At 41.6% G+C, this 27,715-nt stretch overlaps 2 protein-coding genes and 1 long non-coding RNA gene across 5 annotated transcripts in view; 1 reads left to right on the top strand and 2 right to left on the bottom strand.

The window, feature by feature from the left end:
• LOC309345233 overlaps positions 1 to 19,331 on the bottom strand; it is a 350,883-nt gene extending 331,552 nt beyond the window's left edge. Inside the window, exons 1-2 of the long non-coding RNA XR_014158124.1 lie at positions 18,766 to 19,331; positions 18,022 to 18,513 (exon numbers count right to left, since the gene is read on the bottom strand). This is a non-coding gene — a long non-coding RNA (uncharacterized lncRNA). The remainder of the gene's footprint in view (positions 1 to 18,021; positions 18,514 to 18,765) is intronic.
• The window catches only part of MANBAL (mannosidase beta like), a 353,967-nt gene that overhangs the window by 14,439 nt on the left and 311,813 nt on the right, over positions 1 to 27,715 (top strand). The gene's annotated exons all lie outside the window — the stretch shown is intronic.
• ZHX3 (zinc fingers and homeoboxes 3) overlaps positions 1 to 27,715 on the bottom strand; it is a 45,627-nt gene that overhangs the window by 15,132 nt on the left and 2,780 nt on the right. For 2 of the 3 annotated variants that reach the window (XM_081867599.1, XM_081867597.1), the window contains exon 2: positions 6,578 to 6,684. The gene's annotated coding sequence lies outside the window, so the exon portion shown is untranslated. Of the gene's footprint in view, positions 1 to 6,577; positions 6,685 to 11,095; positions 11,275 to 27,715 lie in introns of those variants that run through there. The other variant, XM_081867598.1, reaches the window with a different exon arrangement.

Here is a 27,715-nt window from a genome sequence, read left to right as displayed (position 1 = left end):
ATAGCCGAACACTTTTTCAGTTTTCTGAATATGCTGGTTTGCAGCTCTGAGTTGTTCTGCTCACTGAACTGGCTCATTCTTTTAGCAGAACAAACTGTTCCATGTTGAAGCAGGATTTGGCACTGTGTTAACAAAAGAGTCCCCCCTCTACTTTTGACAGCATTCTGCCAAAGACCAAGTGCATTTCCAGTGCCAAGATACAAAAGTTCAGAAGGGGTCAAGCCAAACAACGGGTATATGCTACAGCATGTGTTGCAGACAGCAAAGTGAATTGAGAGGGGGAGCAACTGTACCCCATTCCCCCCCCCCCCAGAATAGCTATTGAGGCAGAACAAGAAAAGTATCACCTGTGAGCCTTAAAGCATTTGCTGGTTTGCGGAAGATCAGAATGGCATAGAAAAGATAATTTACTCCCAGTTTCAGCTATACATGCTTCTTTCTGGGGCTGAGATGTGTCGATCCCTCAAGCTGGGGAGATTTTAAGGAACCAGAGAGTTTTGAATGGATTGGTTCTGTTCAGTGGGGCCAAATATTCTTTGCCATTGCTCTCATCTACCGCTTGGGACTTAATGAACTCTGGCAATGAGCTACTCTCCGTAAATCACAAGCAGAGATAAAACTGAGTATCACCTTACGAGAAACAAAGTCAACTTTCAACATGTACAACAGTAAGTTCATTTACTCAAGTCCTGAGAATATGGGATGATGCTCAGAGTCATGCTCCATTATTCAGAACATGCTGAACACCGGAAAGGAATAGCTTGGGTGCTTCAGTTATCAGCTTCTTGGTTTTTTAAAAACATAAAAACAGCACATGAAATTAACTCTGTTTTTTCTAAGATACCAGTTGTTCTCCCATCCCCTTTAAGCTGGAAGAGAAAAGCAAAGGTGGGGGGGGGGGAGAAGCGGATATTGCATCAATGTGACACTAAGTCAGGTTTTATAAAGTATAGTAAACATACAGCAACTGCATTCAGAGGAAAACCATGTAGACACATGCTTCCAATATCAGGGGAATAGAAGGGACGTGTGCTATACAGTCAGCATAGATGGACAAGCATTGCACAGATTTACATGTATATGCAAAAAAGAAGTAGTAGTATTTTTTGGTTGGCGGAATAAACACACTTGAAGGAGGTTGTAAAGGCTGGTTCTGGAACCAGAAATAAATCTGATCTAATCTAAAGTGTGAAAAGGGTATCGTTGTAAGTGTCTTTGGGTAGTATGCAACTACCATATCCCATGATAACAATAATTTCTGCTTGTGCAATGGGACTTCCCCGCTCTCCTCCCACTATACCTTTTACCAATCTGCTCCAGAGGGTTGGGAAAACCCCTAGAACAGCTTTAGAGGTTGTACCAGTGGAAGAGGTCCACTGTGCAAGCAGAAATCCTTCCACTGACGTAAAGTTCGCATAGCACTGCACTGAATACAACCTTCTTTTGCTAGGTGATCTCATTTATCTGACTTACCTTGCTCACTCAGTGTAAAGTGAGAATACAGTGGTGCCCCGCAAGACGAACGCCTCGCAAGACGGAAAACCCACTAGACGAAAGGGTTTTCCATTTTGGAGGCGCTTCGCAAAACGAATTTCCCTGTGGGCTTGCTTCACAAGACGAAATGTCTTGCGAGTTTTTCCCCTCCCCCCCTTTTCCTAAGCCGCTAAGCCGCTTATCAGCTGATCCGCTGATAAGCCGCTTAACAGCTGATCCGCTAAAAGCCGCTAAACTGCTAATAGCGCTAATCCGCTAAACTGTCAATGGGCTTGCTTCGCAAGACGAAAAAACTGCTATACGGATTAATTTCGTCTTGCGAGGCACCACTGTACCTAATTTCTTATGAAGCATGGAAGGCATGCTCTCTGAAGAAGCTCCCTCTCCTAACAAGCAACTTGTCTACTGGAAAAAAAAGTTGTTATTGACTTATTGCATTTATATACCACCTTTCCTCCATGGAGCTCAAGGTGATGTACGTATATAGTTCTCCTCCTCTCCATTTTATCCTCACAACAACCCTGTGAGGAAGGTTAGACTGAGGGGCAGTGACTGGCCCAAAGTCACCCAGTGCATTTCATGGCTAATTGGGGATTGGCAGCTTTTGCCAGGAAATTTTGCTTCCCACAGCAGACATATCCTTGGAAGGGCTTAATGCTGCATGCAAACAACTGATATAAAACAAATGAAAGTGCAGGTGTGTAGCTGGAGGTCACCCAAGACTGTTTGCACCTGAAGCAAGGATTTCTTTTCCCAGAAGAGAAATACACAACAAGACAGGAAGTGTCAGATGGGAGTCTAGCAGAGATACCGTACAATATCAAGCCATACAGAATCCCAAAATGCATCTGTAAGATTTGGAGGCTGCTTAGGGAGGGAGTTAGCTAACCAAATAATGCCCAGGGAAAACCAACACCAGCCCTGAAAAGCCCCCCCATATCTGAGTCAGGGAACACTCAGATCTGTTTTTGGACACCCTTTGGGATTCAGCCAGGCAAGAGACAATGACCCACCCCTTGCCTTCCAAGCCCCCAAGGTACTCAGTAGCGATCACCAAGCAAAGCAGGCAGGTGCCAGAGAAACCACACCAATAAAGACAAATGCTTTATTAAGAGACAGCAAAGACAACCCTTTTATACTAAAGTTGTGGTTTAAGCAATGAAAGACCCTTCCGACATTTTGGGTACAGACCAAAACTACTTGCCTCATCCTAATACCAACCGTTAGAGTCACAGGAGCACCAGCAAACTGCATCCAGACAAACATGGTTACATAGCAACATGATCCTTCATCTGAATGCGGCCCCAGAACCAAGTCAATGGCCAGGTTTTTTATATACCAAAAGGCCTAGACACAGGAGGGTAGATTGCTAGATTTCCCATTAGCCAATCAAGCCCCAGGGCCTATTTTCCCCAGCACTAGAGGGTATACGTGCTGGAAGACAATGCAGCTGCAGCTACTAAGTTGATTTTTGCACCACCACTATGACCTTGAGCAGTCTTTCAGCCGATGATTCACACAGGTGGTAGATTAAATGATAAACCGGAGCTTTCCCCTTGGAAATACTATAACCAGAATCCCAAGTAAAAAGCCATTAAAATAAACCCAAGATAAAGGGGGGGGGTATTTCACTTGTGTAGTACAGTACAATATACAGTACAATATACAGTACAATATAAACACATTTGAAGCATTTAGTGGGCATGAAAAATCACATACACTCACCCAAAAGCAGCAGGCATGCACTGCAATTCTAAGCTTGTTTACTCAGAAGTGAATCCCACTGGACTCAATGTTATTTATTCTCAAGTAAGTGCATAAAAACGGGACACGGGTGGCGCTGTGGTCTAAACCACTGAGCCTAGAGCTTGCCGATTGGAAGGTTGGCGGTTCGAATCCCTGCAATGGGGTGAGCTCCCATTGCTCGGTCCCAGCTCCTGTCAACCTAGCAGTTCGAAAGCATGTCAAAGTGCAAGTAGATAAACAGGTACCGCTCCGGCGGGAAGATAAATGGTGTTTCCATGTGCTGCTCTGATTTCGCCAGAAGCGGCTTAGTCATGCTGGCCACATGACCTGGAAAAACTGTCTGTGGACAAACGTCGGCTCCCTCGGCCAGTAAAGCGAGATGAGCGCCGCAACCCCAGATTCGTTCGCAACTGGACTTAACTGTCAGGGGTCCTTTACCTTTACCTTTTACTAAGTGCAAAAAAATCTGATTATTTTTTTAAAAAAACACCTTCAAATACTACCAAAAATGGGAGGTGGGGGAGAGACAGAGCCTGTTCATACTGTCCTAGGAGGATAATTTAATAACTGGGGTTTCTCCAGTGCATCTTAAAAGGAGAAATTACCTTTGTACAGGAGAGGAAAGAAGGGGAAATAGGCAGAATCACATTTACCAGTTTCAGATACTTTCTCTCCTTTCCATGCAACTCCCCCCTCCCACCAGTCCCATGGCTTGTCTGAGGGAGAGTTAAAGGCTAGGAGACACAACAGGGGCACATCAACAGCAAAGGCAGCAGCTTAATTTTCAGTTAGTTGATAAGTTTGGTTGAAATAGGTGGAGATTCTCTCATTACATAATAATTTTCAAATATTGGAATATAGCGACTATAAAAAAGGGGGGACACATATAACAAGAACGCTGATATATAGTGGTACCTCAGGTTAAGTACTTAATTCGTTCTGGAGGTCCGTTCTTAACCTGAAACTGTTCTTAACCTGAAGCACCACTTTAGCTAATGGGGCTTCCTGCTGCTGCCACACTGCTGGAGCCCGATTTCTGTTCTTATCCTGAAGCAAAGTTCTTAACCTGAAGCACTATTTCTGGGTTAGTGGAGTGTGTAACCTGAAGCGTATGTAACCTGAAGCGTATGTAACCTGAGGTACCACTGTACTGCAATATTTGTGTGTACCGTATTTCACTTGTGTAGTACAGTATATTTCACTGGTGCAGCAAAGGGGAGGACATCTCCTGTACTTTTTCCATAGAAGGAATGATGCTATCATCTGCAGGAACTATAATTGCCAGCATTGTGAGTCTGGCTGAGGGTGGGAAGGTTGGAATATAGAACATGCTGTGTTCACTCCTTTACTGGCAATAACCTTTGCTGTGCTGTTTTAAAAGGCATTTAATGGTCTGTTCTTTACATTAAATTTATGTTAGAAACTAACACAGTTATACAACAGTCTGTTTTAAACAGTTCAAATGAGCCTCACTGGCATCTGAAATGGCAGCTTGTGCATGACAGGACTTTAGTGTTTATGTTTTTTCCAGTTCTCCAGCAGTTGAGCAGGTAGGTCGCTTGATATATATATAGCTCTGGTTCACTCCCTTTCTCATTGTCCCTAGTTCAAATTTGCTTTGCCACAAATCCACATCAGTTTGCAATTCTAAAAAATCCTCAGAAAAACTCTTTAGCATTCTGAGTAAATTTCCCTAATGTACACATCTTTCTATTCAATATACATATTTTTGAAAGCCAATTTTACCCAATATAATGTACAGTTGAACCTCTACTTACCACCGCCTCTTCTTGTGGTCATTCCAAGTTGCAACTGTGGCAAACCCGGAAGTAACTGGCAGGTTTGCCACCATTCACACATGCGCAGGAGCGGCGATCGCCATTCGCGCATGCGCAGAAGCGGACAATTGCCATTCACATTTGCACAGAAGTGGCCAATCGCTGCCTGCACTTGCGCACAACAGTGCCTCTCCCAGCAACCCGTTTTGACCTCTGGACGGACCTCCGGTACGGATTATGGTCGCAAATAGAGATTCCACTGTCTTTTTGTATGTTATTTCCACTAATTTTTATGCACATTTTTGTTAGAATTCCAGCTCTGTGATTTCAGTCATGGGATTGTTGTCTTTCACATGACAGTGTATGTTTTGACTCCACAGAGTGGGAAGTGACGGAGACAGGATGTTTGTGTTACTGTGTTCCGTGAAGTGGGATGATTTTCCTTTGTTCATTCTCTTTGCTGTCTGAGGCTAGAGAGAGAGGGAGCCATGTTGCAGTGCTCCGTGTGTGTTTATATGTAAATAAAGCAGATTAGCCAAAATGCTGCATTGCTGAGGTCTGTTACGCAAGCTGCAAAGACTCTGCGGATCCCTACGTGTGCCGGTGTCTGTTGGCATCGGTCACTGTGATGTTCAGGCATAGGAAAGCTTTTGAAGCTCCTGAACGATCGACCAGGAGGGAGGGAACATGCCAGTCGGGCATGTGTCTCTGCCAAGGTTCTACTTGAGAGTAGGACAAGCTCCTGACAATTTTTACCCTGGTTTGTGCATTTTAGTACACTTTTTTTAAAGCTACTGCAAAATTCAGAAAAATGTGAATTTTGAAGGACGGCTGTATTTCAGTTTGCATATTGTTTCAGAAACTGTGAACTGCATTTAAATGCAAACTGAAACTAATTTCTCTCACACTCCTAGATGAAGTCCAATGTGCTAAACACAACACTATCTCTCTCTTCCAGGACCCACGACCATGGGTGCCGAGGGCCTTGGGTGCCATGCAACATGGCCCTGGCACCAAAATTTGTGGGTGCCCAGCCCCTTCATTGGGAATTTTGTTGATGCTCAGGCACCCAGGGAGTTGGCACCTATGCTCTCTTCTATGAACTGATACAACACTTAAGCAAATCATGTTTGATTTTTGGATTTACAGCTCATTGTTCGCCTGAAAGAGACAAATCATGAGCCCAGGTTTGGGCAACATAAAAAGCCAAATCATGGCTGAGATTACAGTGCTGCAGCAGCAGAAGGTCCGGGGAAGGAGTACAGTGGCTGTGATTGCCTCTCCGGGAACCCTTGATGCTTACATATTCATGCTAAGTCTATGACTGTGAGCTAAGACTGGGCATTGTGCTATAGTGCTGCTGGGATGTGGGTGTGCATACACCGTGGCCTACATTTTTCAACTCTCCTTAGGGTCATGGCTATGGGGCTGGTGTCATAATGAGCTCATGCTCCAAAGTCTTTACAGCTGCATCACTGGCATACATGACCTTTACATTAAAAGCTGCAATGACCCTACGTATGAGAGCCAAGTAAAAAAATACCAAGACCAATGCATACCTGAAAAATCGCCAATGTTTTCTTAATGCATCACTTTGTATTTACTTCTCTTTCCTTTTAGGCATCATAATATATTTTGTCCTGACAGCTGCAATCCCGATTTAGCCCTGGAAGTAATAAAGAGACCGTTATTGCATTAATAAATTTCTAGGCAACTTTTTAAAAGCATGCGCTAAGTTCTGCCAGTTTCAATGAAACTGAAATGAACCACCAAGACCCTCAGGATACAATATGTCTGAAAAATCAGGCACATCTCTGCAGCCCCTTAGAATATTCATTCATAGGATACTTTGAGGCAGACAAATCTCTTTTTTCATAGAAGCATGCAGTCTAGCCCTCCTGGTTGGGATTGCATCACTTCAGGATACTGGAAGTGGGAGAAGAAAGGATGCTTCAATAAAAAACACTAATCCCTGCATATTTGTGTGTGTGTGTGTGTGTGAGAGAGAGAGAGAGAGAGAGAGAGAGAGGGAGGGAGAGAGAGAGAAGCATCCTAGCCTAAGAATCAGAGTTTGTTTCATCCGTTCTGAAGTTCTGTCCTCCTCTTCTTTCCCCCACTGCAGCCTCCAGGAATCCACTTTTTTATCATGGCATGGCCAATAGTTTTTTTCCCTGTAACTATCCATTATAAGGGACATGGGTGGCACTGTGGGTTAAACCACAGAGCCTAGGACTTGCCGATCAGAAGGTTGGCAGTTCGAATCCCCGCGAGGGGTTGAGCTCGGTCCCTGCCTCTGCCAACCTAGCAGTTCGAAAGCACGTCAAAGTGCAAGTAGATAAATAGGTACCACCCTGGCGGGAAGGTAAACGGCATTTCCGTGCTCTGGTTTGCCAGAAGCGGCTTAGTCATGCTGGCCACATGACCCGGAAACTGTACGCCGGCTCCCTCGGCCAATAAAGTGAGATGAGTGCCGCAACCCCAGAGTCGGTCACAACTGGACCTAATGGTCAGGGGTCCCTTTACCTTTACCTTTATCCATTATAAATGATATTGTTAGTAAATACCTTTAGACCCACAGCAGCAAGCAATCCTGAGTACAACAATCAATGGTTAAACAGGCCATATTCATAATCCATGTTGTAAACTGCAATCCCTAACACTAAGCCAAGATCCTTTGAAAGCAAAACTAAACTTATACTGAGTCTTCTCCAGGTAGGGCTGGGAATGTCCCACTGGAAACCATAAAGATCTGCTGCCAGTCAGTGTAGACAATTCTAAGCTAGATGGGCCAACGGTTCTGACTTGGTACATGGCAGCTACCTATCCTATGTGGGGGGAATGTGTGAACCTGACACTTCACTCAAGCCTCATGGAATCTCATCCATGTAGTGCTAAACTATGATTTAGTATTATGTGTGAATGAAGGCTACTGGAGTTCCATTTTACCATGATGGCCAATTACGTTTCACAGATAATTCATTTGGGAGCATCCAGAAAAAATTTAAATGAATAAGCATTAATCACTCAGATACTGATCAGCAGCAGAACCGTGTCATCTGTGTGCTAAAGGTTCCAAATGCCACAATCAACTAGCCAGGAAATTGTTTAGAGAAGCAATCACAACCACCAAACCAACACCGTTACAACCAGTGGCTATATATAGGTCTTCTGCTTGGCTTTCCACTATAGGCTTCCTCTCTTCAAAGCGGCAAGTCAATTCTATCTGTTCAGAACTGGTAAATTGCTTAAAACAGTTTCCTTTAAAAGACTGAGGCTAAAGTCAAAGACAGATGTATACCCAAATGTAAAACTCTCACACACAAAAGAATGCACACAATACAGGGAAAGAAACCTTTAAGATAATTCATTTCTTTAAAGAAAAATCCACGATATAATAAAATGAAAAGAAGAAAACAATCAGCTTTACTTCAAACTTCCAAAATTAATACACCTGCCAGAATATTGAGATTTTTGTCCATTCTAAAGGTTGAAAAAGGAGACTGGGAAAGATTCTTGTTTGAAAACCTGGCTATTTGCTGCCAAGAATGAGGAACCGGCAGTGACAGTCAGTTGTGGGGAGGGGCTTCCCTCTCGGCACCACTGTCCCTGCAGCTTATCTGGACAGGGCTGGGCTGGGCTGCGGCAGGGTGGCAGTCAGGTCAGGGCTGTGCAAATTCACCAGCAGGAGCATTGGCTTGGCTCTGCTGGAGCATCTTTGCAGCTCCAACCTCTTTATAACCCTGCCCTGCCCCAGCTCATGTCAGCTAGCTCAATGATTTTCCCATACTGCACTAGTCAATCCTGGGAATATATGGCTCTCCAGATGTTCCTAGACTACAGTCCCCATCATCCCTAACTACTGGCCATGATGTCTGGGGCTGATGGGAGCTGGAGTCCAAGAGCATGGGGAAGTTTGCATAGGATTCTCATTCCCGAGGCAAACTGGTCTGCCTAGTTTATTATTGTTGTAGACTCAGTATAAGTCAACTTTATAGGAAGCCTCCCACCCAAGCACCAACCACACCCAGACTTACTTATTCTCAGCATCATGTCGCTTATGTTCAAACAGCAACACATGACACTCATGCTTTGCCTCTTGTTGGAAAAATTGATGGGCTAAAGGACTGTGGCAGAGGTTTCAAGTACTTCTAGTGACTGAGCACAAACTGCAGTTGCCGTAATAAAACCTACATCTGCACAAATTTTAAAAGTTAAACCTCTTAATTGACAAGGGACACCAGATGTCCTTGTAGGAAATGAGAGGTTCTCAGTTGTGTCACTAAAAGGTAGGGAAAAATTCAAAGAAGTTCACGTTCAAAGGCAATATGCAAAACAAAACAAAACAGTCCTTCGAATTTTGCAACTCAGCTCACCACCGGAGTAATATGTTCAAAAATGCATCTGCTAGGGTAAATCATGCATAAAATGCACATTATTAGTGAAAACAACTTACAAAAATGCATTTTAATGAAAAGTGCTTGCAAAAACGTGCATATTGGGTAAAATTACATTTAAAATGTGCACGTTAGGTAAATTTTGCAGACAAATGATCATGAGCACCTCTTATAAATAAATAAATAAATAAATAAATAAATAAATAAATAAATAAAAAAATAAAATAGAGAACTGAACTTAAGTTTCGAAAAATGACAAATGGAGAGAAACCAAAACCAACACATTTGCCCATCCCTAATAAGAACAGACATCCAGGCAACAGTTCCCCATGCTGCCAGCTATGTGCTATACTGTGTAACTGGAACACACATTGTGAAAAGCAGTAGGGGGTTGGAAAGGGATCAAGAAAGATGTCTTTCCCCAGGAGAGACCCCTGCACTAATCCTAAGAAATCAGGGCACACAGATTGTGTACTGTACTATATATACACTGTCCTAAAGGCCACATGGACCAACAAGAAACCCGTGTGGGCTAAATTGGCCTACAAACCAGGCCTGGAATCCAGGCATCAGATGTATCCAAATAGTCCAATTAATTTCCCCAAATTACTGCTGTCTATATCTGTCTTCCGGATAGCGGTACACATAATGATTGCTCTGAGACACTGAAATTATACCAGTGTTTCCAACAGCAAACATGTGAAATGTGCACATTGTACAACTTTATTCAAGTTTGAAGGAACACTGGCCCATTCAGTATTCCATGAAGTGTGAACATGGATGCTTAAAGACCCGAACATTCATATATTATGCCATGTGTTTGTTGCAGGAGGCAGTGTCAGTGTTAACACACAGCAGCACCCTTAGCGCGGGTGGATTACCAGAAACATTTTGTATAGAATAATAACTACTCTTCTGCAAACAAATGCCAGCTCCCTCGGCCTGAAGCAAGATGAGCGTTGCACCCTATAGTCAAGTTTGACTGGACTCAACCATCCAGGGGTCCTTTACCTTTACCATTATTTCAATTGCTGCTTAGGTGCTGGTGTTATGATGCTACAAAAGTATTCCAATAAATATCCATTTCAGAAACAGCTTACTAACTGTGAGGTGGGGAAGAGGGAGGCAGAATGAGGACAGAAACTAGTTAGCTAAAGGACACCTGGATGGTTAAGTCCAGTCAAATTCAACTGTAGGGAAGCTAGTTAATCAATATATTGTATAGTGGCCTGGAAGTACCAAGGATTATTCTTACAAAATTTTTGTGAAGCATTAAAGGAACAAAAAAATGGAGTGGATTCTGATGGCCAAATGCCACATGGTAAGCTTCTTACAAATCTTACTGCATGGGTCAAGATGCTAGCCGGTTAGCATGCACAACAAGCTTACAAAAGATATAAAAATCAAAGCTTTCTCACACACAACCTTGGTTAAAACCAGCATAAGAATATTTGTAAAATATAATAAACCTATTTGTAAATATTTATAAATTGCCCCCCTTCCAAAGTTGCCAGTAAAATGAAAGTATGGCAGCAGTTGTCTTGACCGAAGGGACAGAGGCCATAATGCAGTCTCAGATATTTTAGAGCAAGTTTATCTAAGCAGCTATCCCATGTCTCCACAAACAAGAGCAAAAAAAATTAGTGTTTTTAAAAGCAGAGTCGATGGGAAAATGCATCTTACCACTTTTTCAGGAGTATGTTTCAACAGCTTACAAACTCACTCGGCCCTTTCCCCCCTTTATTAGTCTTAATTTCTACCCTTAAAAGCCAAAACGCCTTTCTGCATTAAACCTCTGCAGCAAATGTACTGATGCCACTATTCCTGTGATTTCCCCCCCCCCACCTCAGCTGTGACTCTCACAATATTTAACCCAGCTCCATACGCAGGATTCCAATACCTTTCGGTAACTATAACAGCAGAATGTGGTTTGTGACGTCACAGCAGACGCTATGAAGGCTCATTCAGGTTTTCCAGCCCACAGTCATTCTTCCATGTTTTGGTTAATCAGAAGGCGCCCAAGCCCACATTTCTGTATTAGCTCGCAGATAAAGATGAGATATATATACATATGTGGAAGACAGAAGTGCCTGGCATGCTCTAGTCCATGGGGTCATGAAGAGTCGGACACGACTAAATGACTAAACAACAACAACAACAACAAAGGTGAGATATACTAGAAAGTCTGGCTCCCACAACAAGACAATAACTATTTGAAGCTTGCATCTTAAAAGTTTCCCGGTAAAAAGAGTCTACAAAACATATATTCTTGTTATTGTTTATGGGGTTAAGATTTCAAACACACTTTGGAAAGCGATCAGAGCTGAATGCCAAGTCTTTGACCTGCGAAGTTACCAAGAATTTGCCAGGAAAAATTTAATACGTAATGAGAGAACAAGTGGTGAAAAGTGCTGAGTGAGGGTGCTTTGCTTTGAAAAGCTGCACAAAAGTTCTGCTGGAGCATACTATGCCCTGGCCTTACATTCTTCTGGGCTAGTTATTGTTAATTCTTGTTATGCAACAGGGGAAATTAGAGTAGACTAAGGTCCTGTAGCCAAATATCTGGCTGATTGTTTCAAATCACCATACGATTCTACAACTCTCTCCTCTGCCCATTTTCTCCCCACTCCCTCCAGCTCCCCCCCCCTTACTCTCCTGAATTTCTTCCTCTCTTAAATGTCAACACTTTGTATCCCAACTCACTTCCCTTGGCATGTTTCCTTCTCGGGCCCTTGGCCCTGTTTCCCTGTTCTCTTAGACTCTTGCTTCACCTATCCATTCTTACTGTCTGGATAGCTCTGTTGGTTGTAGCATGGTGCTGCTAAAGCCAAGGTTGCAGGTTCAATTGCCATATGGGACAGCTACCTATTCCTGCATTGTAGGGGGTTGAACTAGATGATCCTCAGGGTTCCTTCCAACTTGACATTTCTGTGATCAGAGCAAGTCAACCATCTGCAGCCAGAAGCCATGGACAGAAACCATCATAACCAGGACAGTTGCATTTAAACTTTTCTTCAGTTGCTTGGAACAAATCTGGGATGGAATTCCAATGCAAGAAGAATACATGAAGGCACCCAACCTGTTATTTCAAATTGGGGCTCCTCACAGACCACCATTCAATGTTAAGCACCCCACCAAGAGGGAAACCAAAATCAATTTGCAATAACAAATATGCGGGATTCCAAATCTGCTATAGTGTATTTAATTGCCTGCAGGCTTATGAGGCCACCATGAGGTTATCTGGGAGGAAGGCCCAGTGAACTCAGTGTGACTAACTTCTGAGTAGACATGCCCGGATTGCACAGTTACTGCCTGTATTTTCAGCAACTTGACTAGTTTATAATAGCCACATAAAATGTTCTCCTGTAATTGTATATTGTGTGTCTTATGACACTTACTTGAAATACCTTTTGAACTGGCTTCTTTACTTTGGTTCAGCCCAATTCATTTAGCATCTTCCGAATTAGTAGATTAAGTGATCATCTAGTTTGGATGTAACAATTTGGATTGTTGAATGACTCATTATATTGTGAAACTGTATTATTTTATTTAACCATACAAGTTTAAGTTTTTCAGTGGCAAATACAGTGGTACCTCGGGTTACATACGCTTCAGGTTACAGACTCCGCTAACCCAGAAATATTACCTTGGGTTAAAAACTTTGCTTCAGGGTGAGAACAGAAATCGTGCTCCAGAGGTGCGGCAGCAGCAGGAGGCCCCATTAGCTAAAGTGGTGCTTCAGGTTAAGAACAGTTTCAGGTTAAGTATGGACCTCCGGAACGAATTAAGTACTTAACCTGAGGTACCACTGTAGGTTAAATACAGAAAGTTTAAATTAAGTGCCAGAGCATTAAATAAAGAAAACTGAAATTCCAGATTATTTTTCTGGCACAATGGCTCAGTCCCATTATAGGTCTTTCTCAACAGATGAAGGTTACAACTGAGACACTGTGTGTACAGTTACAAGGGAAGGATTTTTTAAAAACAAACAAACATCTAATTGATTGGTTAGAATGCCATACTGTAAAGACATGCCTTTAAAATCTAATTTGGTGTATCTGAAGAAGTGTGCATGCACACGAAAGCTCATACCAAGAACTGACTTAGTTGGTCTTTAAGGTGCTACTGGAAGGAATTTGTTTTGTTTTAATTTGGTGAAGTAAAACTTAGCAGAAATTGCATTTGCAATTTTCAGAAAACAAGCAGTTTTCCTTTGGATACTAGGCTTAGAAATGCAGTTTCTTAGCTTCAAAGGGAGGCAGATGAACAGCTGTGGAAAGGAAGGTCAATTCACATATACAGCAGCAAAGTACACCACATTCCTTTTGTCTCAGAATTAACATATCATTTGTTCTCATCAGTGGGAAATTCAATCACTTTGCCTTCTCTTTAAACTCTTGCTTGTGTGGCAGAAAACTTGACCTGCACTTGATCTTATAACTTCAGACCAAACTCTTTTGCCTGGCAAGGCAGAGAGTATTTCTTCCCTACTCAGAAATTTACAGGCTAAAAACAAGAACTTTGGGAAGAAGGGGAAAATTTCCATTTTAAAATAATAGCCCACAAATGGCAATATTAAAATAAATTTTAAAAATCAATAGCTTTTCTTGAAAATGCAAGAAGAAAGCTGTTTGAAATATTTTATCTTAAATATGGAAAGTTTTGTTTTGAGGGCTATGGCTTAAATCTATCCAAATTTGTTTTCTAAAGAAATGGGTGTGGATGGGGAAAGAGGGGACAGTTATTTTTCTCCACAGCTTTAAAACATGCAGATGTTTCATTCCACAATCCTATCCCCTCTAGGGAATGTTCCAGAGAGTTTGCACCCAATAGCATAATTTGAAAACTACTTTGTAATTTTCAACAATATAAAATTTTGCATTGTGCCAATAAAAACTGAGGGGGAGGACAGAAGAGGAAGATTCTGGACTGTGAAATAAGTTTGTGCTTACTTGGATCCAAGAGTAACATTTCTGCTGAAAAGAGGATAATGAATTACATATTTGTATAAATGTGTACATGATTTGGGACCTGCCCTAGCACAAAAAAATAAATAAATAAGGTTTCTAGTAAGCTTCATTCCTCCCCACCCAAATGAACTTCAGGGTTGCTTCCCATTGATAAACTCTGGTCCATGAAACCATTCTATTTAGTCTAAAAGAAAACTCCATGAAAATTGTATCTGAAGAAGGTGTATCTGAAGAAGTGTGCATGCACACGAAAGCTCATACCAAGAACTGACTTAGTTGGTCTTTAAGGTGCTACTGGAAGGAATTTGTTTTGTTTTGTCCATGAAAATTGTTCATGAATTTTCACCTGAGTGAATGATACTTATTCAAAACTCAAGGAATACATCCTACTGGTGGCACTGTAGAGCCATAGGGACTTATTGGTACCTATGGTGGACCTGCCCTTGGACAGCTTTTTGGACTAAAGTTATGGGGGAAATTAGCAACATTAGTAACATGGTCCACCCAGATCTGGCTGCATCTCCTCTCTATATTTAAAGGCAACTGATCTGCAGTTATTTCACAAACCTGAGTTGCAGCTCATGGTTTGGTCTGGAGAGAGCTAAACCACAAACCCAGAAGTGGATTAAGGCAGGCTTCCTCAACCTCGGCCCCCCAGATGTTTTGAGACTACAATTCCCATCATCCCTGACCACTGGTCCTGCTAGCTAGGGATCATGGGAGTTGTAGGCCAAAAAAAGTCTGGAGGGCCGAGGTTGAGGAAGCCTGGATTAAACAACCCATAGTTTAGCTATGTGCAACAGCAGAATGACTGGGGAGGAGAAAAGCTGTCATGTTCTCCTCTCCAAGAGCCTGCATGTTTGCTAATTCATACTAAGCCATGGTTAGGTTTACCATTACATGTGAAACAGGCCGAAATACTTGAAAAGGCAGGGTATTACATAAATATAACCAAAGGCAGTGATCCACATATGAGGAAACCTACATGCACAAATGAGCCCTGGCCAAAGGTCTGCTTTTGTTCAATAAATATGCTTATGTTTCCTAATTTGTTGTTCAGTGGTACCTCGGGTTACAGATGCTTCAGGTTACAGACGCTTCAGGTTACAGACTCCGCTAACCCAGAAATAGTACCTCGGGTTAAGAACTTTGCTTCAGGATGAGAACAGAAATTGTGTTCCGGCGGCGCGGCAGCAGCAGGAGGCCCCATTAGCTAAAGTGGTACCTCAGGTTAAGAACAGTTTCAGGTTAAGAACGGACCGCCAGAATGAATTAAGTTCTTAACCCGAGGTACCACTGTAGACAGTAAGTCTCTTCAAGTGATAGCCCCTAGCCTAAAGTATTCACATCAGTAATCTGGCTCTAGGTCAGTTTAATTGACTCTCCATTAAGAGGAGACACTTTATATTTTCTGGCTATGGACTCTACACACACACACCCATACCCATTCTGAGCAAGGTCACCTTTATTTGTTCTAGAAACCTAAGCAACTGCAGATAATTACAGGCTTCTTACTAAAGGTGTTTGGACTGCATGAAAGAGTTACTGCAGAAAGTAAAGGAAACTTTGTAGGCAAGGCAGTTCACAACATGATCTCAAACAGCTGACTTATTTTGTTAATAAAAAAATAGTCACCTTGTTTACTCCCCTCAGCTGATCTTGCTTGACCACTAATACGAAGGTGTTTTTAGCTTGCCTCCCCCTGGTTTCCCCCCTTATTTTAAAGAGCAATAGGCTTAGTCACCTATTGCTTTTAGGTGTTATTTGGCTGTGCGGACACACCGACGCCAGCTGCTACCTTTGGTGCATCTCATATTCCTGGCTTTCCTGGTTGTGCCCTTTGTGGCAACAACATTTGAAATGTGTCAAAGGGCTGTGAACCTGAGGCAAATGTTCATGTGGACATGACCTGCCTTAATCTACATGAGGTTTCCTATGAACAAACCACACACTCCATTTGCTCATGTCTCCTTCACAGGTTCAAAGAGAATTTACTCCCCCCCCCAAAAAAAGAAATACATAAGCTTCTTCAATGTTAATATATTACACCATAACTATACAGTCATACCTCATATTGCGTTTGCTTCATGTTACGTTTTTTCAGGTTGCGTCCGGCAGCAACCCAGAAGCACCGGAAAGGGTTACTTTCAGGTTTCGCCACTTGCACATGCACAGAAGTGCTAAATAGCGCATGCGCAGATACAGCGCTTGACGTTGCCGGCTTTTCATGTTGCGAACGGGCGTCTGGAATGGATCCCATTCGCAACCAGAGGTACCACTGTACTTCATCAATTTATAATTTTAAAAGCCCAAATTCAGCTTCCCATATACAAATTTAAGACCGATGTTCACTGTGCTGTGGTATGCTAGTTACATCTATATTTAGCTTGTCTTCTAAAAAAAGACAGTGCCCACCATCGCTGACAGTCTTGAAGCAGCTCTGGGGTACAGGGCCCTTTGGAATGGGGTACATCTGACATAATCAGTGATGGGGGGGGAGAAAGTGGCATTCAGTTCCCCCTCATAAGGTTACCAGGCAATAGATAAAGTATTTTACAGGGGGTGACTCTTGGGTATTCGTTCCCCAGTACTTTTAAGAGGTTAAAAAGGACAGGTACGTGGAATCTGATTATTAAACACAATTCTGTCTCGGGAATAAGTTGGTTTAGCTTGATGGTCCTCAGCAAATATCAAGCACAAGATGATAGCAAATGCAGGCAGTCACTCTCGGTCAAATGTCTAGCTTTATTTTAGAACCTAGAGAAACTTTCTGTTATTCACAGTCATGGAAGTTCCTATTCACCAGAAGAATAAGAAATCAAGATAACAATAAAACAATAACAATAACAACAATAATTTATTATTTATACGCCGCCCATCTGGCTGGGTTTCCCCAGCCACTCTGGGCGGCTTCCAACAAAATATTAAAATACAATAGTTCTTCAGATATTAAAAGCTTCCCAAAACAGGGCTGCCTTCAGATGTCTTCTAAAACTTTGGCAGTTGTTTTTTCTTTGACATCTAGTGAGAGGGCATTCCACAGGGCAGGTGCCACTACTGTGAAGGCCCTCTGCCTTCTTTTATAAACTTTTTATGAAAGAATAGAAATGGTTTATAGAATATTTACAGATAAATTGTAAACAGATAAGATCATTGGCATGATTATTGTAATAACCTGCAGTTTTATAAGAGTATATATTTAAAGTAGATGAATAAATGAGCAAATTAAGTTAATTTGGATATGCAGAGGATATTAAAAATAAATTTAAGGAACTGCAGAAAGAGGAGGAAGGATGTCAAGTTTTGAAATGTTAAAACGATTGTAAAATTAGTGAAATGTATAAAACTAGTGAAATGTATAAACTTGAAAAGTAGAAATAAAATTGGAAAAACTGAGAAAAAAAGATGTTCCTATTCACCAGGGTGGGGGGAGTGAGTGATCTGTAATCAAAATTCCTAATACAGTGGTACCTCGGGTTAAGTACTTAATTCGTTCTGGAGGTCCGTTCTTAACCTGAAACTGTTCTTAACCTGAAGCACCACTTTAGCTAATGGGGCCTCCTGCTGCCACCACGCCGCCAGAGCACGATTTCTGTTCTTAACCCGAAGCACTATTTCTGGGTTAGCGGAGTCTGTAACCTGAAGCGTATGTAACTTGAAGTACCACTGTAATTCAATACAAAATAATACTGAAAAGCAATTTGAGTATTACACTCTTGCAAACAATTATCACTTGTGTACTTCAGCTGAACTATGCTAAATAAAGTATTGTATATTTGGTTTGCATTTCCCATCCTAGCAGGTATACAAAGACGTCTGTCTGTATTTCACTGTACTGTCATATAAATTAAATGGGTATGGCTCTACACAGAAGGGAATTCATAACATCAATAAAGTGAAAAGCTCCTAGGTTGGCTGCAGTAATTCATTGCTCAGTAGAGCTCCTAGAATACACACAGGCACTCCTCCTTGCTCAGATTCCTCCCCCACCGTCAATATTAGGGTGTTGTTTTGTATACCTGAAGGAGCATCTCCACCCCCATCATCCATCCTCTGACGTCTAGAATCACATGGGAAGGACCTCTCTCCTCCAACCCTGGGTCTCAATTTTTCAGCACCACACCATCTTCTCTGCCTTCCTAAGAAGCGTTTGGATTTGATATCCCACCTTTCACTCCCCTTCAGGAGTCTCAAAGCGGCTAACATTCTCCTTTCCCTTCCTCCCTCACAACAAACACTCTGTGAGGTGAGTGGGGCTGAGAGACTTCAAAGAAGTGTGACTGGCCCAAGGTCACCCAGCAGCTGCATGTGGAGGAGCAGAGACGCGAACCTGGTTCCCCAGATTACGAGACTACCGCTCTTCACCACCACACCACACCACACTGGCTCTCCTACCGGCCCATCTGAATCTGCCAAAGCATTCCTGCTTCTGATGGAGCCGAGGGGTCCATGGCACTTGGAGAGATGGAAGTGTATTTATTATCATTATTTCTGACTGCTCTTTTGTGCAAATCTGGCATATAGTGGTACCTCGGTTTAAGAACAGTCCTGTTTATGAACAATTCGGTTTATGAACTACGCAAAACCAGAAGTAGTGTCCCGGTTTGCGAACATTACCTCGGTCTAAGAATGGAATCTGAATGGTGGAAGGGCACCGGTGGCGGGAAGCCTCATTAGGGAAAGCGCACCTCAGTTTAAGAACGGTTTCGGTTTAAGAACGGACTTCTGGAACAGATTAAGTTTGTAAACCGAGGTACCACTGTACTAAAAAACTTGTTCTTCAAAAATAAAAATTTAAAAAAATGTAAAAGGTGCTGTTGCAAGGACAAGCAAATATGTGTGTGCATGGCCACAGCTGGACAGGTTTCCGGAACTTATGGATGACAGGAAAATACTACTTGATGGGAGAGGACAACAGAATACAGAACAAATAAATTCCATGAAGGACCACCCACTAGTGTGGTCAGGAAACATCAAGACCGATTTCAGAGGCATAAAATTGAAAGCACTTGTGTGTGAACAAAGTTGCACAACTGCACACAATGGAACAGCAATCCACATACATATTATTGCCCTGGTGTGTGCACAGCCCTCTGTTAATGCCGCATTCGTAAAAGAGTTTTGCAATCTGATGCCAGCAAGAAACTTGAGGGTAATTGTCGGCATATGCCCCCTAGACCACAACCTGATATTTGAAAATACGGGAAGTAATCTCAGCAACATCTGTCAGTGACAGAATTGTCATGTCATGATGATAATGAATCTGAAGCATTAGAGTCTTAGCTTTCTGACAGAATCCGTGCATGTTTCAGAATGCTAGACTAATCTTTAGTGAATGCAACACAAGCAAACAATTCAGTAGTAGAGATCTACTCTGCATGCGTAAGGTCTTTGGTTCAATCCTTGGCCTCTCCTGGTTGGAAACAGTTCCTGCCTCACAGTAGACAATTTTGAGCTAGATCAACCTGTGGTCTGACTCAGCATAAGGCAGCAGCTACCTGTGAACTGACAGTTTAGGTTTGACTTAACATTGGAATGGCCATAGAATCCACTCCAATTACTGCTGGCAAATTGATTTACAGGTACCCAGTGGAAGCTCTATCATAAAATGTTGTCGTGCCCTTAGATAAACTAACCAGATAGTCAGGAAACACTTATTTTTATATATTTATTTTATTTATTAGTCTGACATTCCACCCTTCATCAGAAGCTCTCAGGGCTGTTCACAATATAAAAACACAAATAGTTAAAACAGAAACAACAAAACAATAACTCCCTTTTCCAATGCTGAACTTCTGAACTCTGGCAAGTCAATCCAGTCTACATCTGAACTCTTGCAAATCTTATCTGCTTCCTTTTCAAACACTAGACTGTAAACAAAAAGATAGCCCAAAATACAAGCCATCTCATGAGGTACGCAAAATTCAAAAGTGTTAGGAAAATCAGTCCTACTAATGACTATTCTCAAAAGAGAACTAACAAATCTGGAAGTGTTTAATATCTTAGTTTTGAAGCTTGTTATGAGCCAGATGGCTCAGTATTAGCACACCAAGACTGCAGCACAGGGCTAGAACATTTGAGTCATTATTGACTCAGAAGAAAATAAAACATTCCATGTTGCCTCCATGCTTCCCAAGGCGATTTCATTTTCTTACAAATTCTTTAACCCAAATATTAGCAGCTCTGCCCCTTGAACTTAGAAGACAAGCTACAGACATCACTTTTTTTATATAATTTTTTAAAAAAACAGTGCCCAGGAAGTAGTAGTAAGCAGCACTGTTAATACAGAAAGAGAGTGTGGTTTAGACTTGTATATCAAAATAGCAGGCAGGAAGATTAATATCACACTAGAGATAATGCTTGCTTCTTGTTCCCACAGCTAGAACAGTGCGGTTAATTTGACTGATCACAAGTAAAATGAAACTTAAAACAGAGCCTCTGAACCTAGGTCTGACCACACCTGCTCCTGCTGCAATTAAAAAATGCCCCAAACTCCTGCACAGCAGGAGAACGTTAAATTGGCATCACATTTTCAGTAAACATGGAAAGAGGAGGGACAAAAAAAGAGGGTTACTGCTAATGAACTATTCAGACTAGCACAACCATTCTTGGCTGCACCAAAAGGATGATTTTTTTAAAAAGGGAGAAAAAGCAACAAACTGATAAGAGAACTAAAAGGCTGAGAACACAGGTGGCTGCTTTCATATAACTCAGGTGGCTGAGTTCATACAGCTCAGTACCGACTGGCACCACCACCCAGAGTTTTAGACAAGGGTCCCCCAAAACCTACCTGGAGCTGCTGTGAATTAAACCACAATATTTTGCATGCAATGCAAATGCTCTACTGCTAGAGCCCATTCCAAATTAGCCCTCTTTCAATACATTGGCTATTTTGTTAACCATTTTCAAACACAAATATGTAAAGAAACAAGAATTCAGAAACAGATGTCAATGCATCTTGCAACATTACCTCAAGGACCGCCTCTCCCCATATGAACAGAACCTGACCCTGCGATCAACACCGGGGACCTTCTTTTTGTGCCCCATTCACAAGAAGCCCAGAGGGCAGCAACACACAAACAGGCCTTTTCTGTGGTGGCTCCCCACTTGTGGAATGCTCTCCCCAGTGAGGAGCTCCTGAAGTCGTCATTACATATATTCAGGCAGCAGGTGAAAACTCTTCTCCATTACCAGGCCTTTGGCTGTTTAACATTTTATGGCTTTTTAAATGTGTGTGGGGGGGAGGCTTACTGGTTTGTTTCTGTTTTCTTATGTATTTTGTGTTTTCATTTGGTATTTTTATGTTGTGAACAATCCTGTGATCTTCAGGTGGTATACAAATTTAATAAACAATAGTAATATTCTACTGTGCTCACAATGATTATTGTTGAGCATAAGAAATACTTCCAGGCAACTTCAACTCACCTTATTGGATTTTGTTTATATTTCTGGAAGGGAAAAATCTAATGAATATAAATCCATCACCATAAGTGTGCATATGGACCCATAGTACAATGTTTTTTTCTATTCCTTAAAATAAGTAAGTCATGCCTGGTTTTAGATGACAAGAGCTAGATGACAAGTTTTAGGTATCTGTCCTTTAGCTGGGCTGAAATTTTTCTGGAAAAAACTTTCCTACGCACTTTTCTCTGGTGTCTAGTATTTTTCCAGTACCACCAAAGCTTTGGTGTTGCCACAAAGGTGTACAAACATCTTCAGAGCAAACTAACTCCAATGTGAGGAGTAAAACAAACCCATATTTCCGAGAAATGAGGTAACTCTGTTTGGGAAGACGCTTTTGCCAACAATGAAATGAACAAGTAACTAAAAGCAAGATGTATGGAAGGCTCGCAATGTCACGGTGAAAATGTGGCCGCTTCACAAATAAACATATTGTTCCATGTGGTGCTGCCTGTAGGTGACCCACGCCAGTGATTTTCTGAATCAGGCCTTATTGCTGTCATAGCTGGTGCCTTTAATATTTCATTGTCTACCTGAACACACTTGCTTTCAACTGTGCTGGAGAAAAGTAAAGGCACCTCTCTCGCTTAAAGGTTCACACTTCTACAGTGGCTATCTGGTGTTCAATAAAATGGGCTTATTTCATGCTGAGAGTTCTGAGATTCTAAACTTCTCAATAATACCTATGGGATCCACAAAACCAACTGCAGCCCAACAGTTGTGTATGTAGCCTACTAGGTGCTTGACACTGATGAAGCAAGAATGAACATCCTGATATTCTACAAGAAACATTTTTCTTGTTGAGTTTCTCACCAACTTTTTAACTAAACACAGTGCTTCAGCAGGTAAAAGGTTTTGTATATTCTTAGCCCAATAGAAGCATTGGTCCAATAAAGAAAATTCTCATTCCAATCAATCACAATCCTAAATTTTTTAATAAACTTTCTGAAGTGTTGGGTTCACTTTTCTGCTCCTGTTCTAACTAACCTTACCCAATAAATGAGGGGTATAATTGTTCCCAGTCTAAGTAAAATAGATTTGCTTATTTAACAGACCTTAAAGAGGTTTACCAAAAAACCCAACAATATTAAAGTTAGCAATAAAGGACAGTTAAAAAGAGCTACTAATAAATTATATAGCTGTTGCCTCTAACCTGTTGTAAAACAGGCAACCTATTAAAAGTAGCCACTTCTAAATAGACACTAAACACAACCAATTGTCACTGTAGAAAAATGTACCAGTTGGCAACCATTGTGGAAATATCAATAACTACTTACTTTCAGAATCCAACACTGGCTTGTTTACAGGGCACAAAATTAATCCAGAGAACTTCCATGCGAGATGTGGGCACAATGTTCACTTTGAATCAGGGTTCAAATCCCTTGAGAGAATCTACCCTTCTAGCTCTAGTCGCTCATCTGCAAATAGGGACTAATTCTAGCCGACTTCACAGAGATTTTCAAAGGGTGATTGAGGCAAGCAAGGAAATCACCCTTCCTTTCCTTTGACCTCATAGTAACACGAAAGGAATTTCTAAGTATTCATTAAATGCACAGTGAGAACCAAAGCTCATATAGCTCCTCAGAGGCTGGCAATACCTCATATACCCAGTTTACAATCTTCTGAAAGGTGATTGCTGGCAGCCAGCAATACCCAACAGCAAAACTGTATTCAGACCTGCATCCTAATACCAACTCCAAGGTTTGTCAGGATGCAGTGCACTTCAGCTCCTCATTTGTGATAAAGGAGGCCCACCATGCTGTTATAAAGACATTAAACCAACAGGAAAATATATTTAAATTTCATAAGATGCCTAACGCAAATACTTGTTTGTCTTGCGGCGTCAATAGGTTCTAACAATTCATTTCTCGCTGACAGATGAGATGCAGTACGGATGAAGAAACCCAAATAGCAGAAATGGGTTTAGGTGCCAAGGCACCTATGTTCCAGAATGAGCATAACAAAGACATTGAATATCTTCTTCACAGGGCTCTTACGTAAATGATACATAATGTTTATATGCTATTAGCAAGAACAATACAAGACAAATTGTGTGTCTATTTCAGGGCCCTCTGGGAGAGTTATTATTTTGTTCTGTTCCTTAGGAACATATGAGTCTTGCTGGGTTAGACTGAAACATGCCTAGTCCAACATCCCACTTCCCAGAGTGGTCCACCAGATGCCTGTGGGAAACTCACAAGCAGGACATGAGCTTGCAATATGTCTAACTTGTTGCTGCCGCTGCTCCTCTTCCTGTTCATTATAATACCTCTTATTTTGGAGACAGCATATAGAGCTAGCATAGGATAGTGACTAGAGTAACTAAGACTCGGGAGGCCAGGAGTGGTATTCAGCCAAGTTTCAAAATTAGTGGATCTACGTTAGTCATCTTCATTAACTTCATTAGGTATACTCTTGAGTAAAATAAAAGGCAGAGCAACACCATACATTTAAAGTGCATGCAGTATACATTTCTGGGAAAGATGGAGGGCACAAGGGGCAGGGGACAACAGAGGACGAGATGGTTGGACAGTGTTCTCGAAGCTATTAGCATGAGTTTGACCAAACTGCGGGAGGCAGTGGAAGACAGGAGTGCCTGGCGTGCTCTGGTCCATGGGGTCACGAAGAGTCGGACACGACTAAATGACTAAACAACAACAACAGTATACATTTAAAATGAATGACTTTCCCCAAAGAATCCTGGAGACTGGAGCCTGTTAAGAGTACTGGGAATTATAGCTCTGTGGGGGAAACTAGAATTCTCAGGATTTCTGTGTTTTAAATGTGCACTGGACATGCTTTAAATGTATGGTGTGGAACTGCCCTTAGCTGAATACCATCCTAGGGTTCAAATCCTCACTCAGCCATGAAGCTCACTGTGAGATCCTGAGCCATTCACTCTTTCACAATCTAACCTACCTTTCAGGGTTGTTGTGCAGGATAAATGTAGGGGGGGGCGCGACCAAATAATTCACTTTGAGCTTCTTGAAGAAAATGTGAGAGATAAAAGTATAAATCAATAAATCCAGCCTTTGCGACTAGACGACCTTGGAGAGCCACTGCTATGCATTTGCAATCACACAGTCCCATGTTTAGTTCCATGCATTCCCAGTTAGGGAAGCCACTGTCAGTCTAAGTTGACGAAGCTGGGCTAGATATGGTCTGACCCAGTGCTTTTTTTCTAGAAAAAGAGGTGCCAGACCTCACCATGAACACCTCCCTCGTTCTCTTAGAATGGCAATTGCAACCACCTGAAAGGTGCCGGAATTGAGTTCCTGTGAGCCCCCCCCCCTCTGAAAAAAAGCCCTGAGTCTAACCCCATAAGGCAGCTTTACATACATTTTTGTTTACTTCGACTGGAGTCCATGACAAACAAACTGAAGCAATATCCTGCACTGATGTATATAGATTTGTAAACGTATCAATGGGAATGTTCATACATTTAGCTACGAAAGAAATTTTCCTAAAGCACTTTGCACATTCATGCTGCAGTCATGCTGTGCACAAGCTCCATTGGCTATAGTGGGTTTTTTTCCTGAGTAAGCATGCATACAATTGCACTGTAAAATTGATGGTCAGGGAACAGGGAATATGAATTTTTAAAAATTATCGTCATCGGATCTGGACTAGAATTGCAACACTTCAGCACTCAGCCAACTTAATTAACATAACAACAATTAAGCAAGGCCTCTCTGCTGCTATAAACACAATTCTCCTTTCAGTTCATTTCCTTCTCTTCCTCACAGGTTCTCTGCTCCACTTGATTTTGTTGCTCTTTTGTAATCCTTCATGCTCTTACGGGGGGGGGGGGTCAAATTCATTCGCCATAAGTAGTTCCAGTTCATGAGAAAACTTTTGGCTCTTCCCTATCCATGGAGAATTAGCCAGCAAAGTTTCTTAGGACACAATGATCCCAAGTTTGGGACTAACAGAATACAAGTGCTTACATGGAAAGAACATGGAGTAAACTAAAATCTAAATTAAAATTGCAGATGGGGGAAAATATTGCCCAAAATAATAAATGGTTACACTGTGTTTGTTCCCAACACCTGGGATTAGAACTCTTGATGGGTGGGATTGAGAAAAGGTTAAAAAATAAAGATTTGATGGGGGAAGGATAAATGTTATGGGAGTACATAAAGCATTAGATTTCAGAATTTCTTCCTTTCTTTTTAAAAACTCTCCTGCTGGATTTTTTTTTTAAACATAATAATTCCAGACCAGTCATTTCCCAGAAATGTTAACTATCCAAGTGAAAGTGACGCAAGACCCCCCCAGCACACGCTCTTTCCATCTGGGATTGGCATCCCACTCAAACATTTCCAGTTCCCAAGATCCTCTGCAGCTAGCTAAATGCAAATAAGAGGTCCCTGAGTCCAGAGAGGTCTTGCCTGCCAACGCAAGTCTTGCAGAAGGCCTGATTACAACACTACTCCTATGAGTGACATATGAGTTTTGGTTCCTGGTGTCAGGAGAAGCAGAAAAACCTAGGTCTTATGTTAGGATGGGAAGATATGTGTGTTGCTTCCAATCATTGCTGCAAATTCTTCAAGTGATCATCTTCAAATCATTTCACAGCAGTTGCTTCTGTTGGTTTTTATCACTGCTGTTCCCTGTTATTTATACAAAACCTGTAATGTGTTTTGTAAATATATATATATATATATATCTTACTTGTCATCACAGTAATTCAAAAAAAGACAAGTAACTATTATTCCTAATATACAGATGAGGAATCCAGACGGATGCAACCAGTCTACTCATTATATGCAATTGTGCATAAATTTTCTCTGCCTTAAAAAAAGAAAAGAAAAAGCAGCAACAATTGGGAGCAGTGGAAGGGCCTGTGGGAGTTTAAGTCTGTCCCTGCCCATTGTTCCCTCTCTCCCTAAAAATTGCTCCCACCTGCTTTTACCCCTGAAGTGAACCATACACTTCCCATACCAGTTCCCATACACTTCCACAAAGGGAAAAAAGAAGCTGGGGCAGATTTTGAGTGGAAGCACGCTTCAAGAGGAAAGGCTTAAGCACACTGCCACTGGTCCGTAAATTTTCCACAGGCAACTGAACTCACTCTGTACAAAATTACACTTCAAAAAAAATGTTATTTTGTGCTAAAACCATAGCACACAGAGAAGGAAGAGTGGCTATGCTAAGTTTTGACTGGCATCACTCAGAGCCCAGGAACTTTTAGTGTCTCCTCTACTTGAACTTTTCCATTCCAGCTGGTCATCAGGATAACTTGTAGCCAATAACTTGAACCTGAGTTTGCTTATTCGCTTATTTCCTCCTCCCTCCCAGTCATTTTTTCTTTTTTGTGTCATTACAATTAATTATTATTATTATTATTATTATTTAATTTGGGGTGGTAGAGATTTGCAAGCCATTCTGGGAGTCTTTATTTTTTGGCTAAAGATAAGGAATTGGGGAAAGAAGCTTTAAATGAACAAAAATTTAAAAATTCTTGGCTAGCTCGGACCACACCATTAAAAAAATCATTTTCCTTGAATTTCTAAGCAGCAAAGACCAAGTGTGTCATGAACTTTTTTAGGCAGCTGCTACAGCCAATTGAAAGAACACAAACCTGTTATGTTTATGCATCAGTGTCAAGCTAAGTATTTAACGTGGTGTTGTTTTCAAAAAGGGAGAAAAGGCTCCAGAGAAAATGCCAGTGGTTTATTTTAATATACCAAATGCAGTTGCCATGCTGTGTCCGGTTTGAAGTTAGCAGCACGTTGCAAAAACAGACTGCGCTGGCGGCAGCTCGTTATAGAGCCGCAGGATTATAAATGAGAAATGACACAGGTAAATACACTGTTTGCCAGAAGCTGGCATGAACACAACATCAGGGCCAAGCAAAAGTGCAATGCAC

The sequence above is a fragment of the Podarcis erhardii genome (assembly GCF_964252035.2).
Source record: "Podarcis erhardii genome assembly, chromosome: 6".
Lineage (NCBI taxonomy): Eukaryota > Metazoa > Chordata > Lepidosauria > Squamata > Lacertidae > Podarcis > Podarcis erhardii.
The sequence above is the reverse complement of the archived record's forward strand: the minus strand, read 5'-3'. Positions and strand labels throughout refer to the sequence as shown.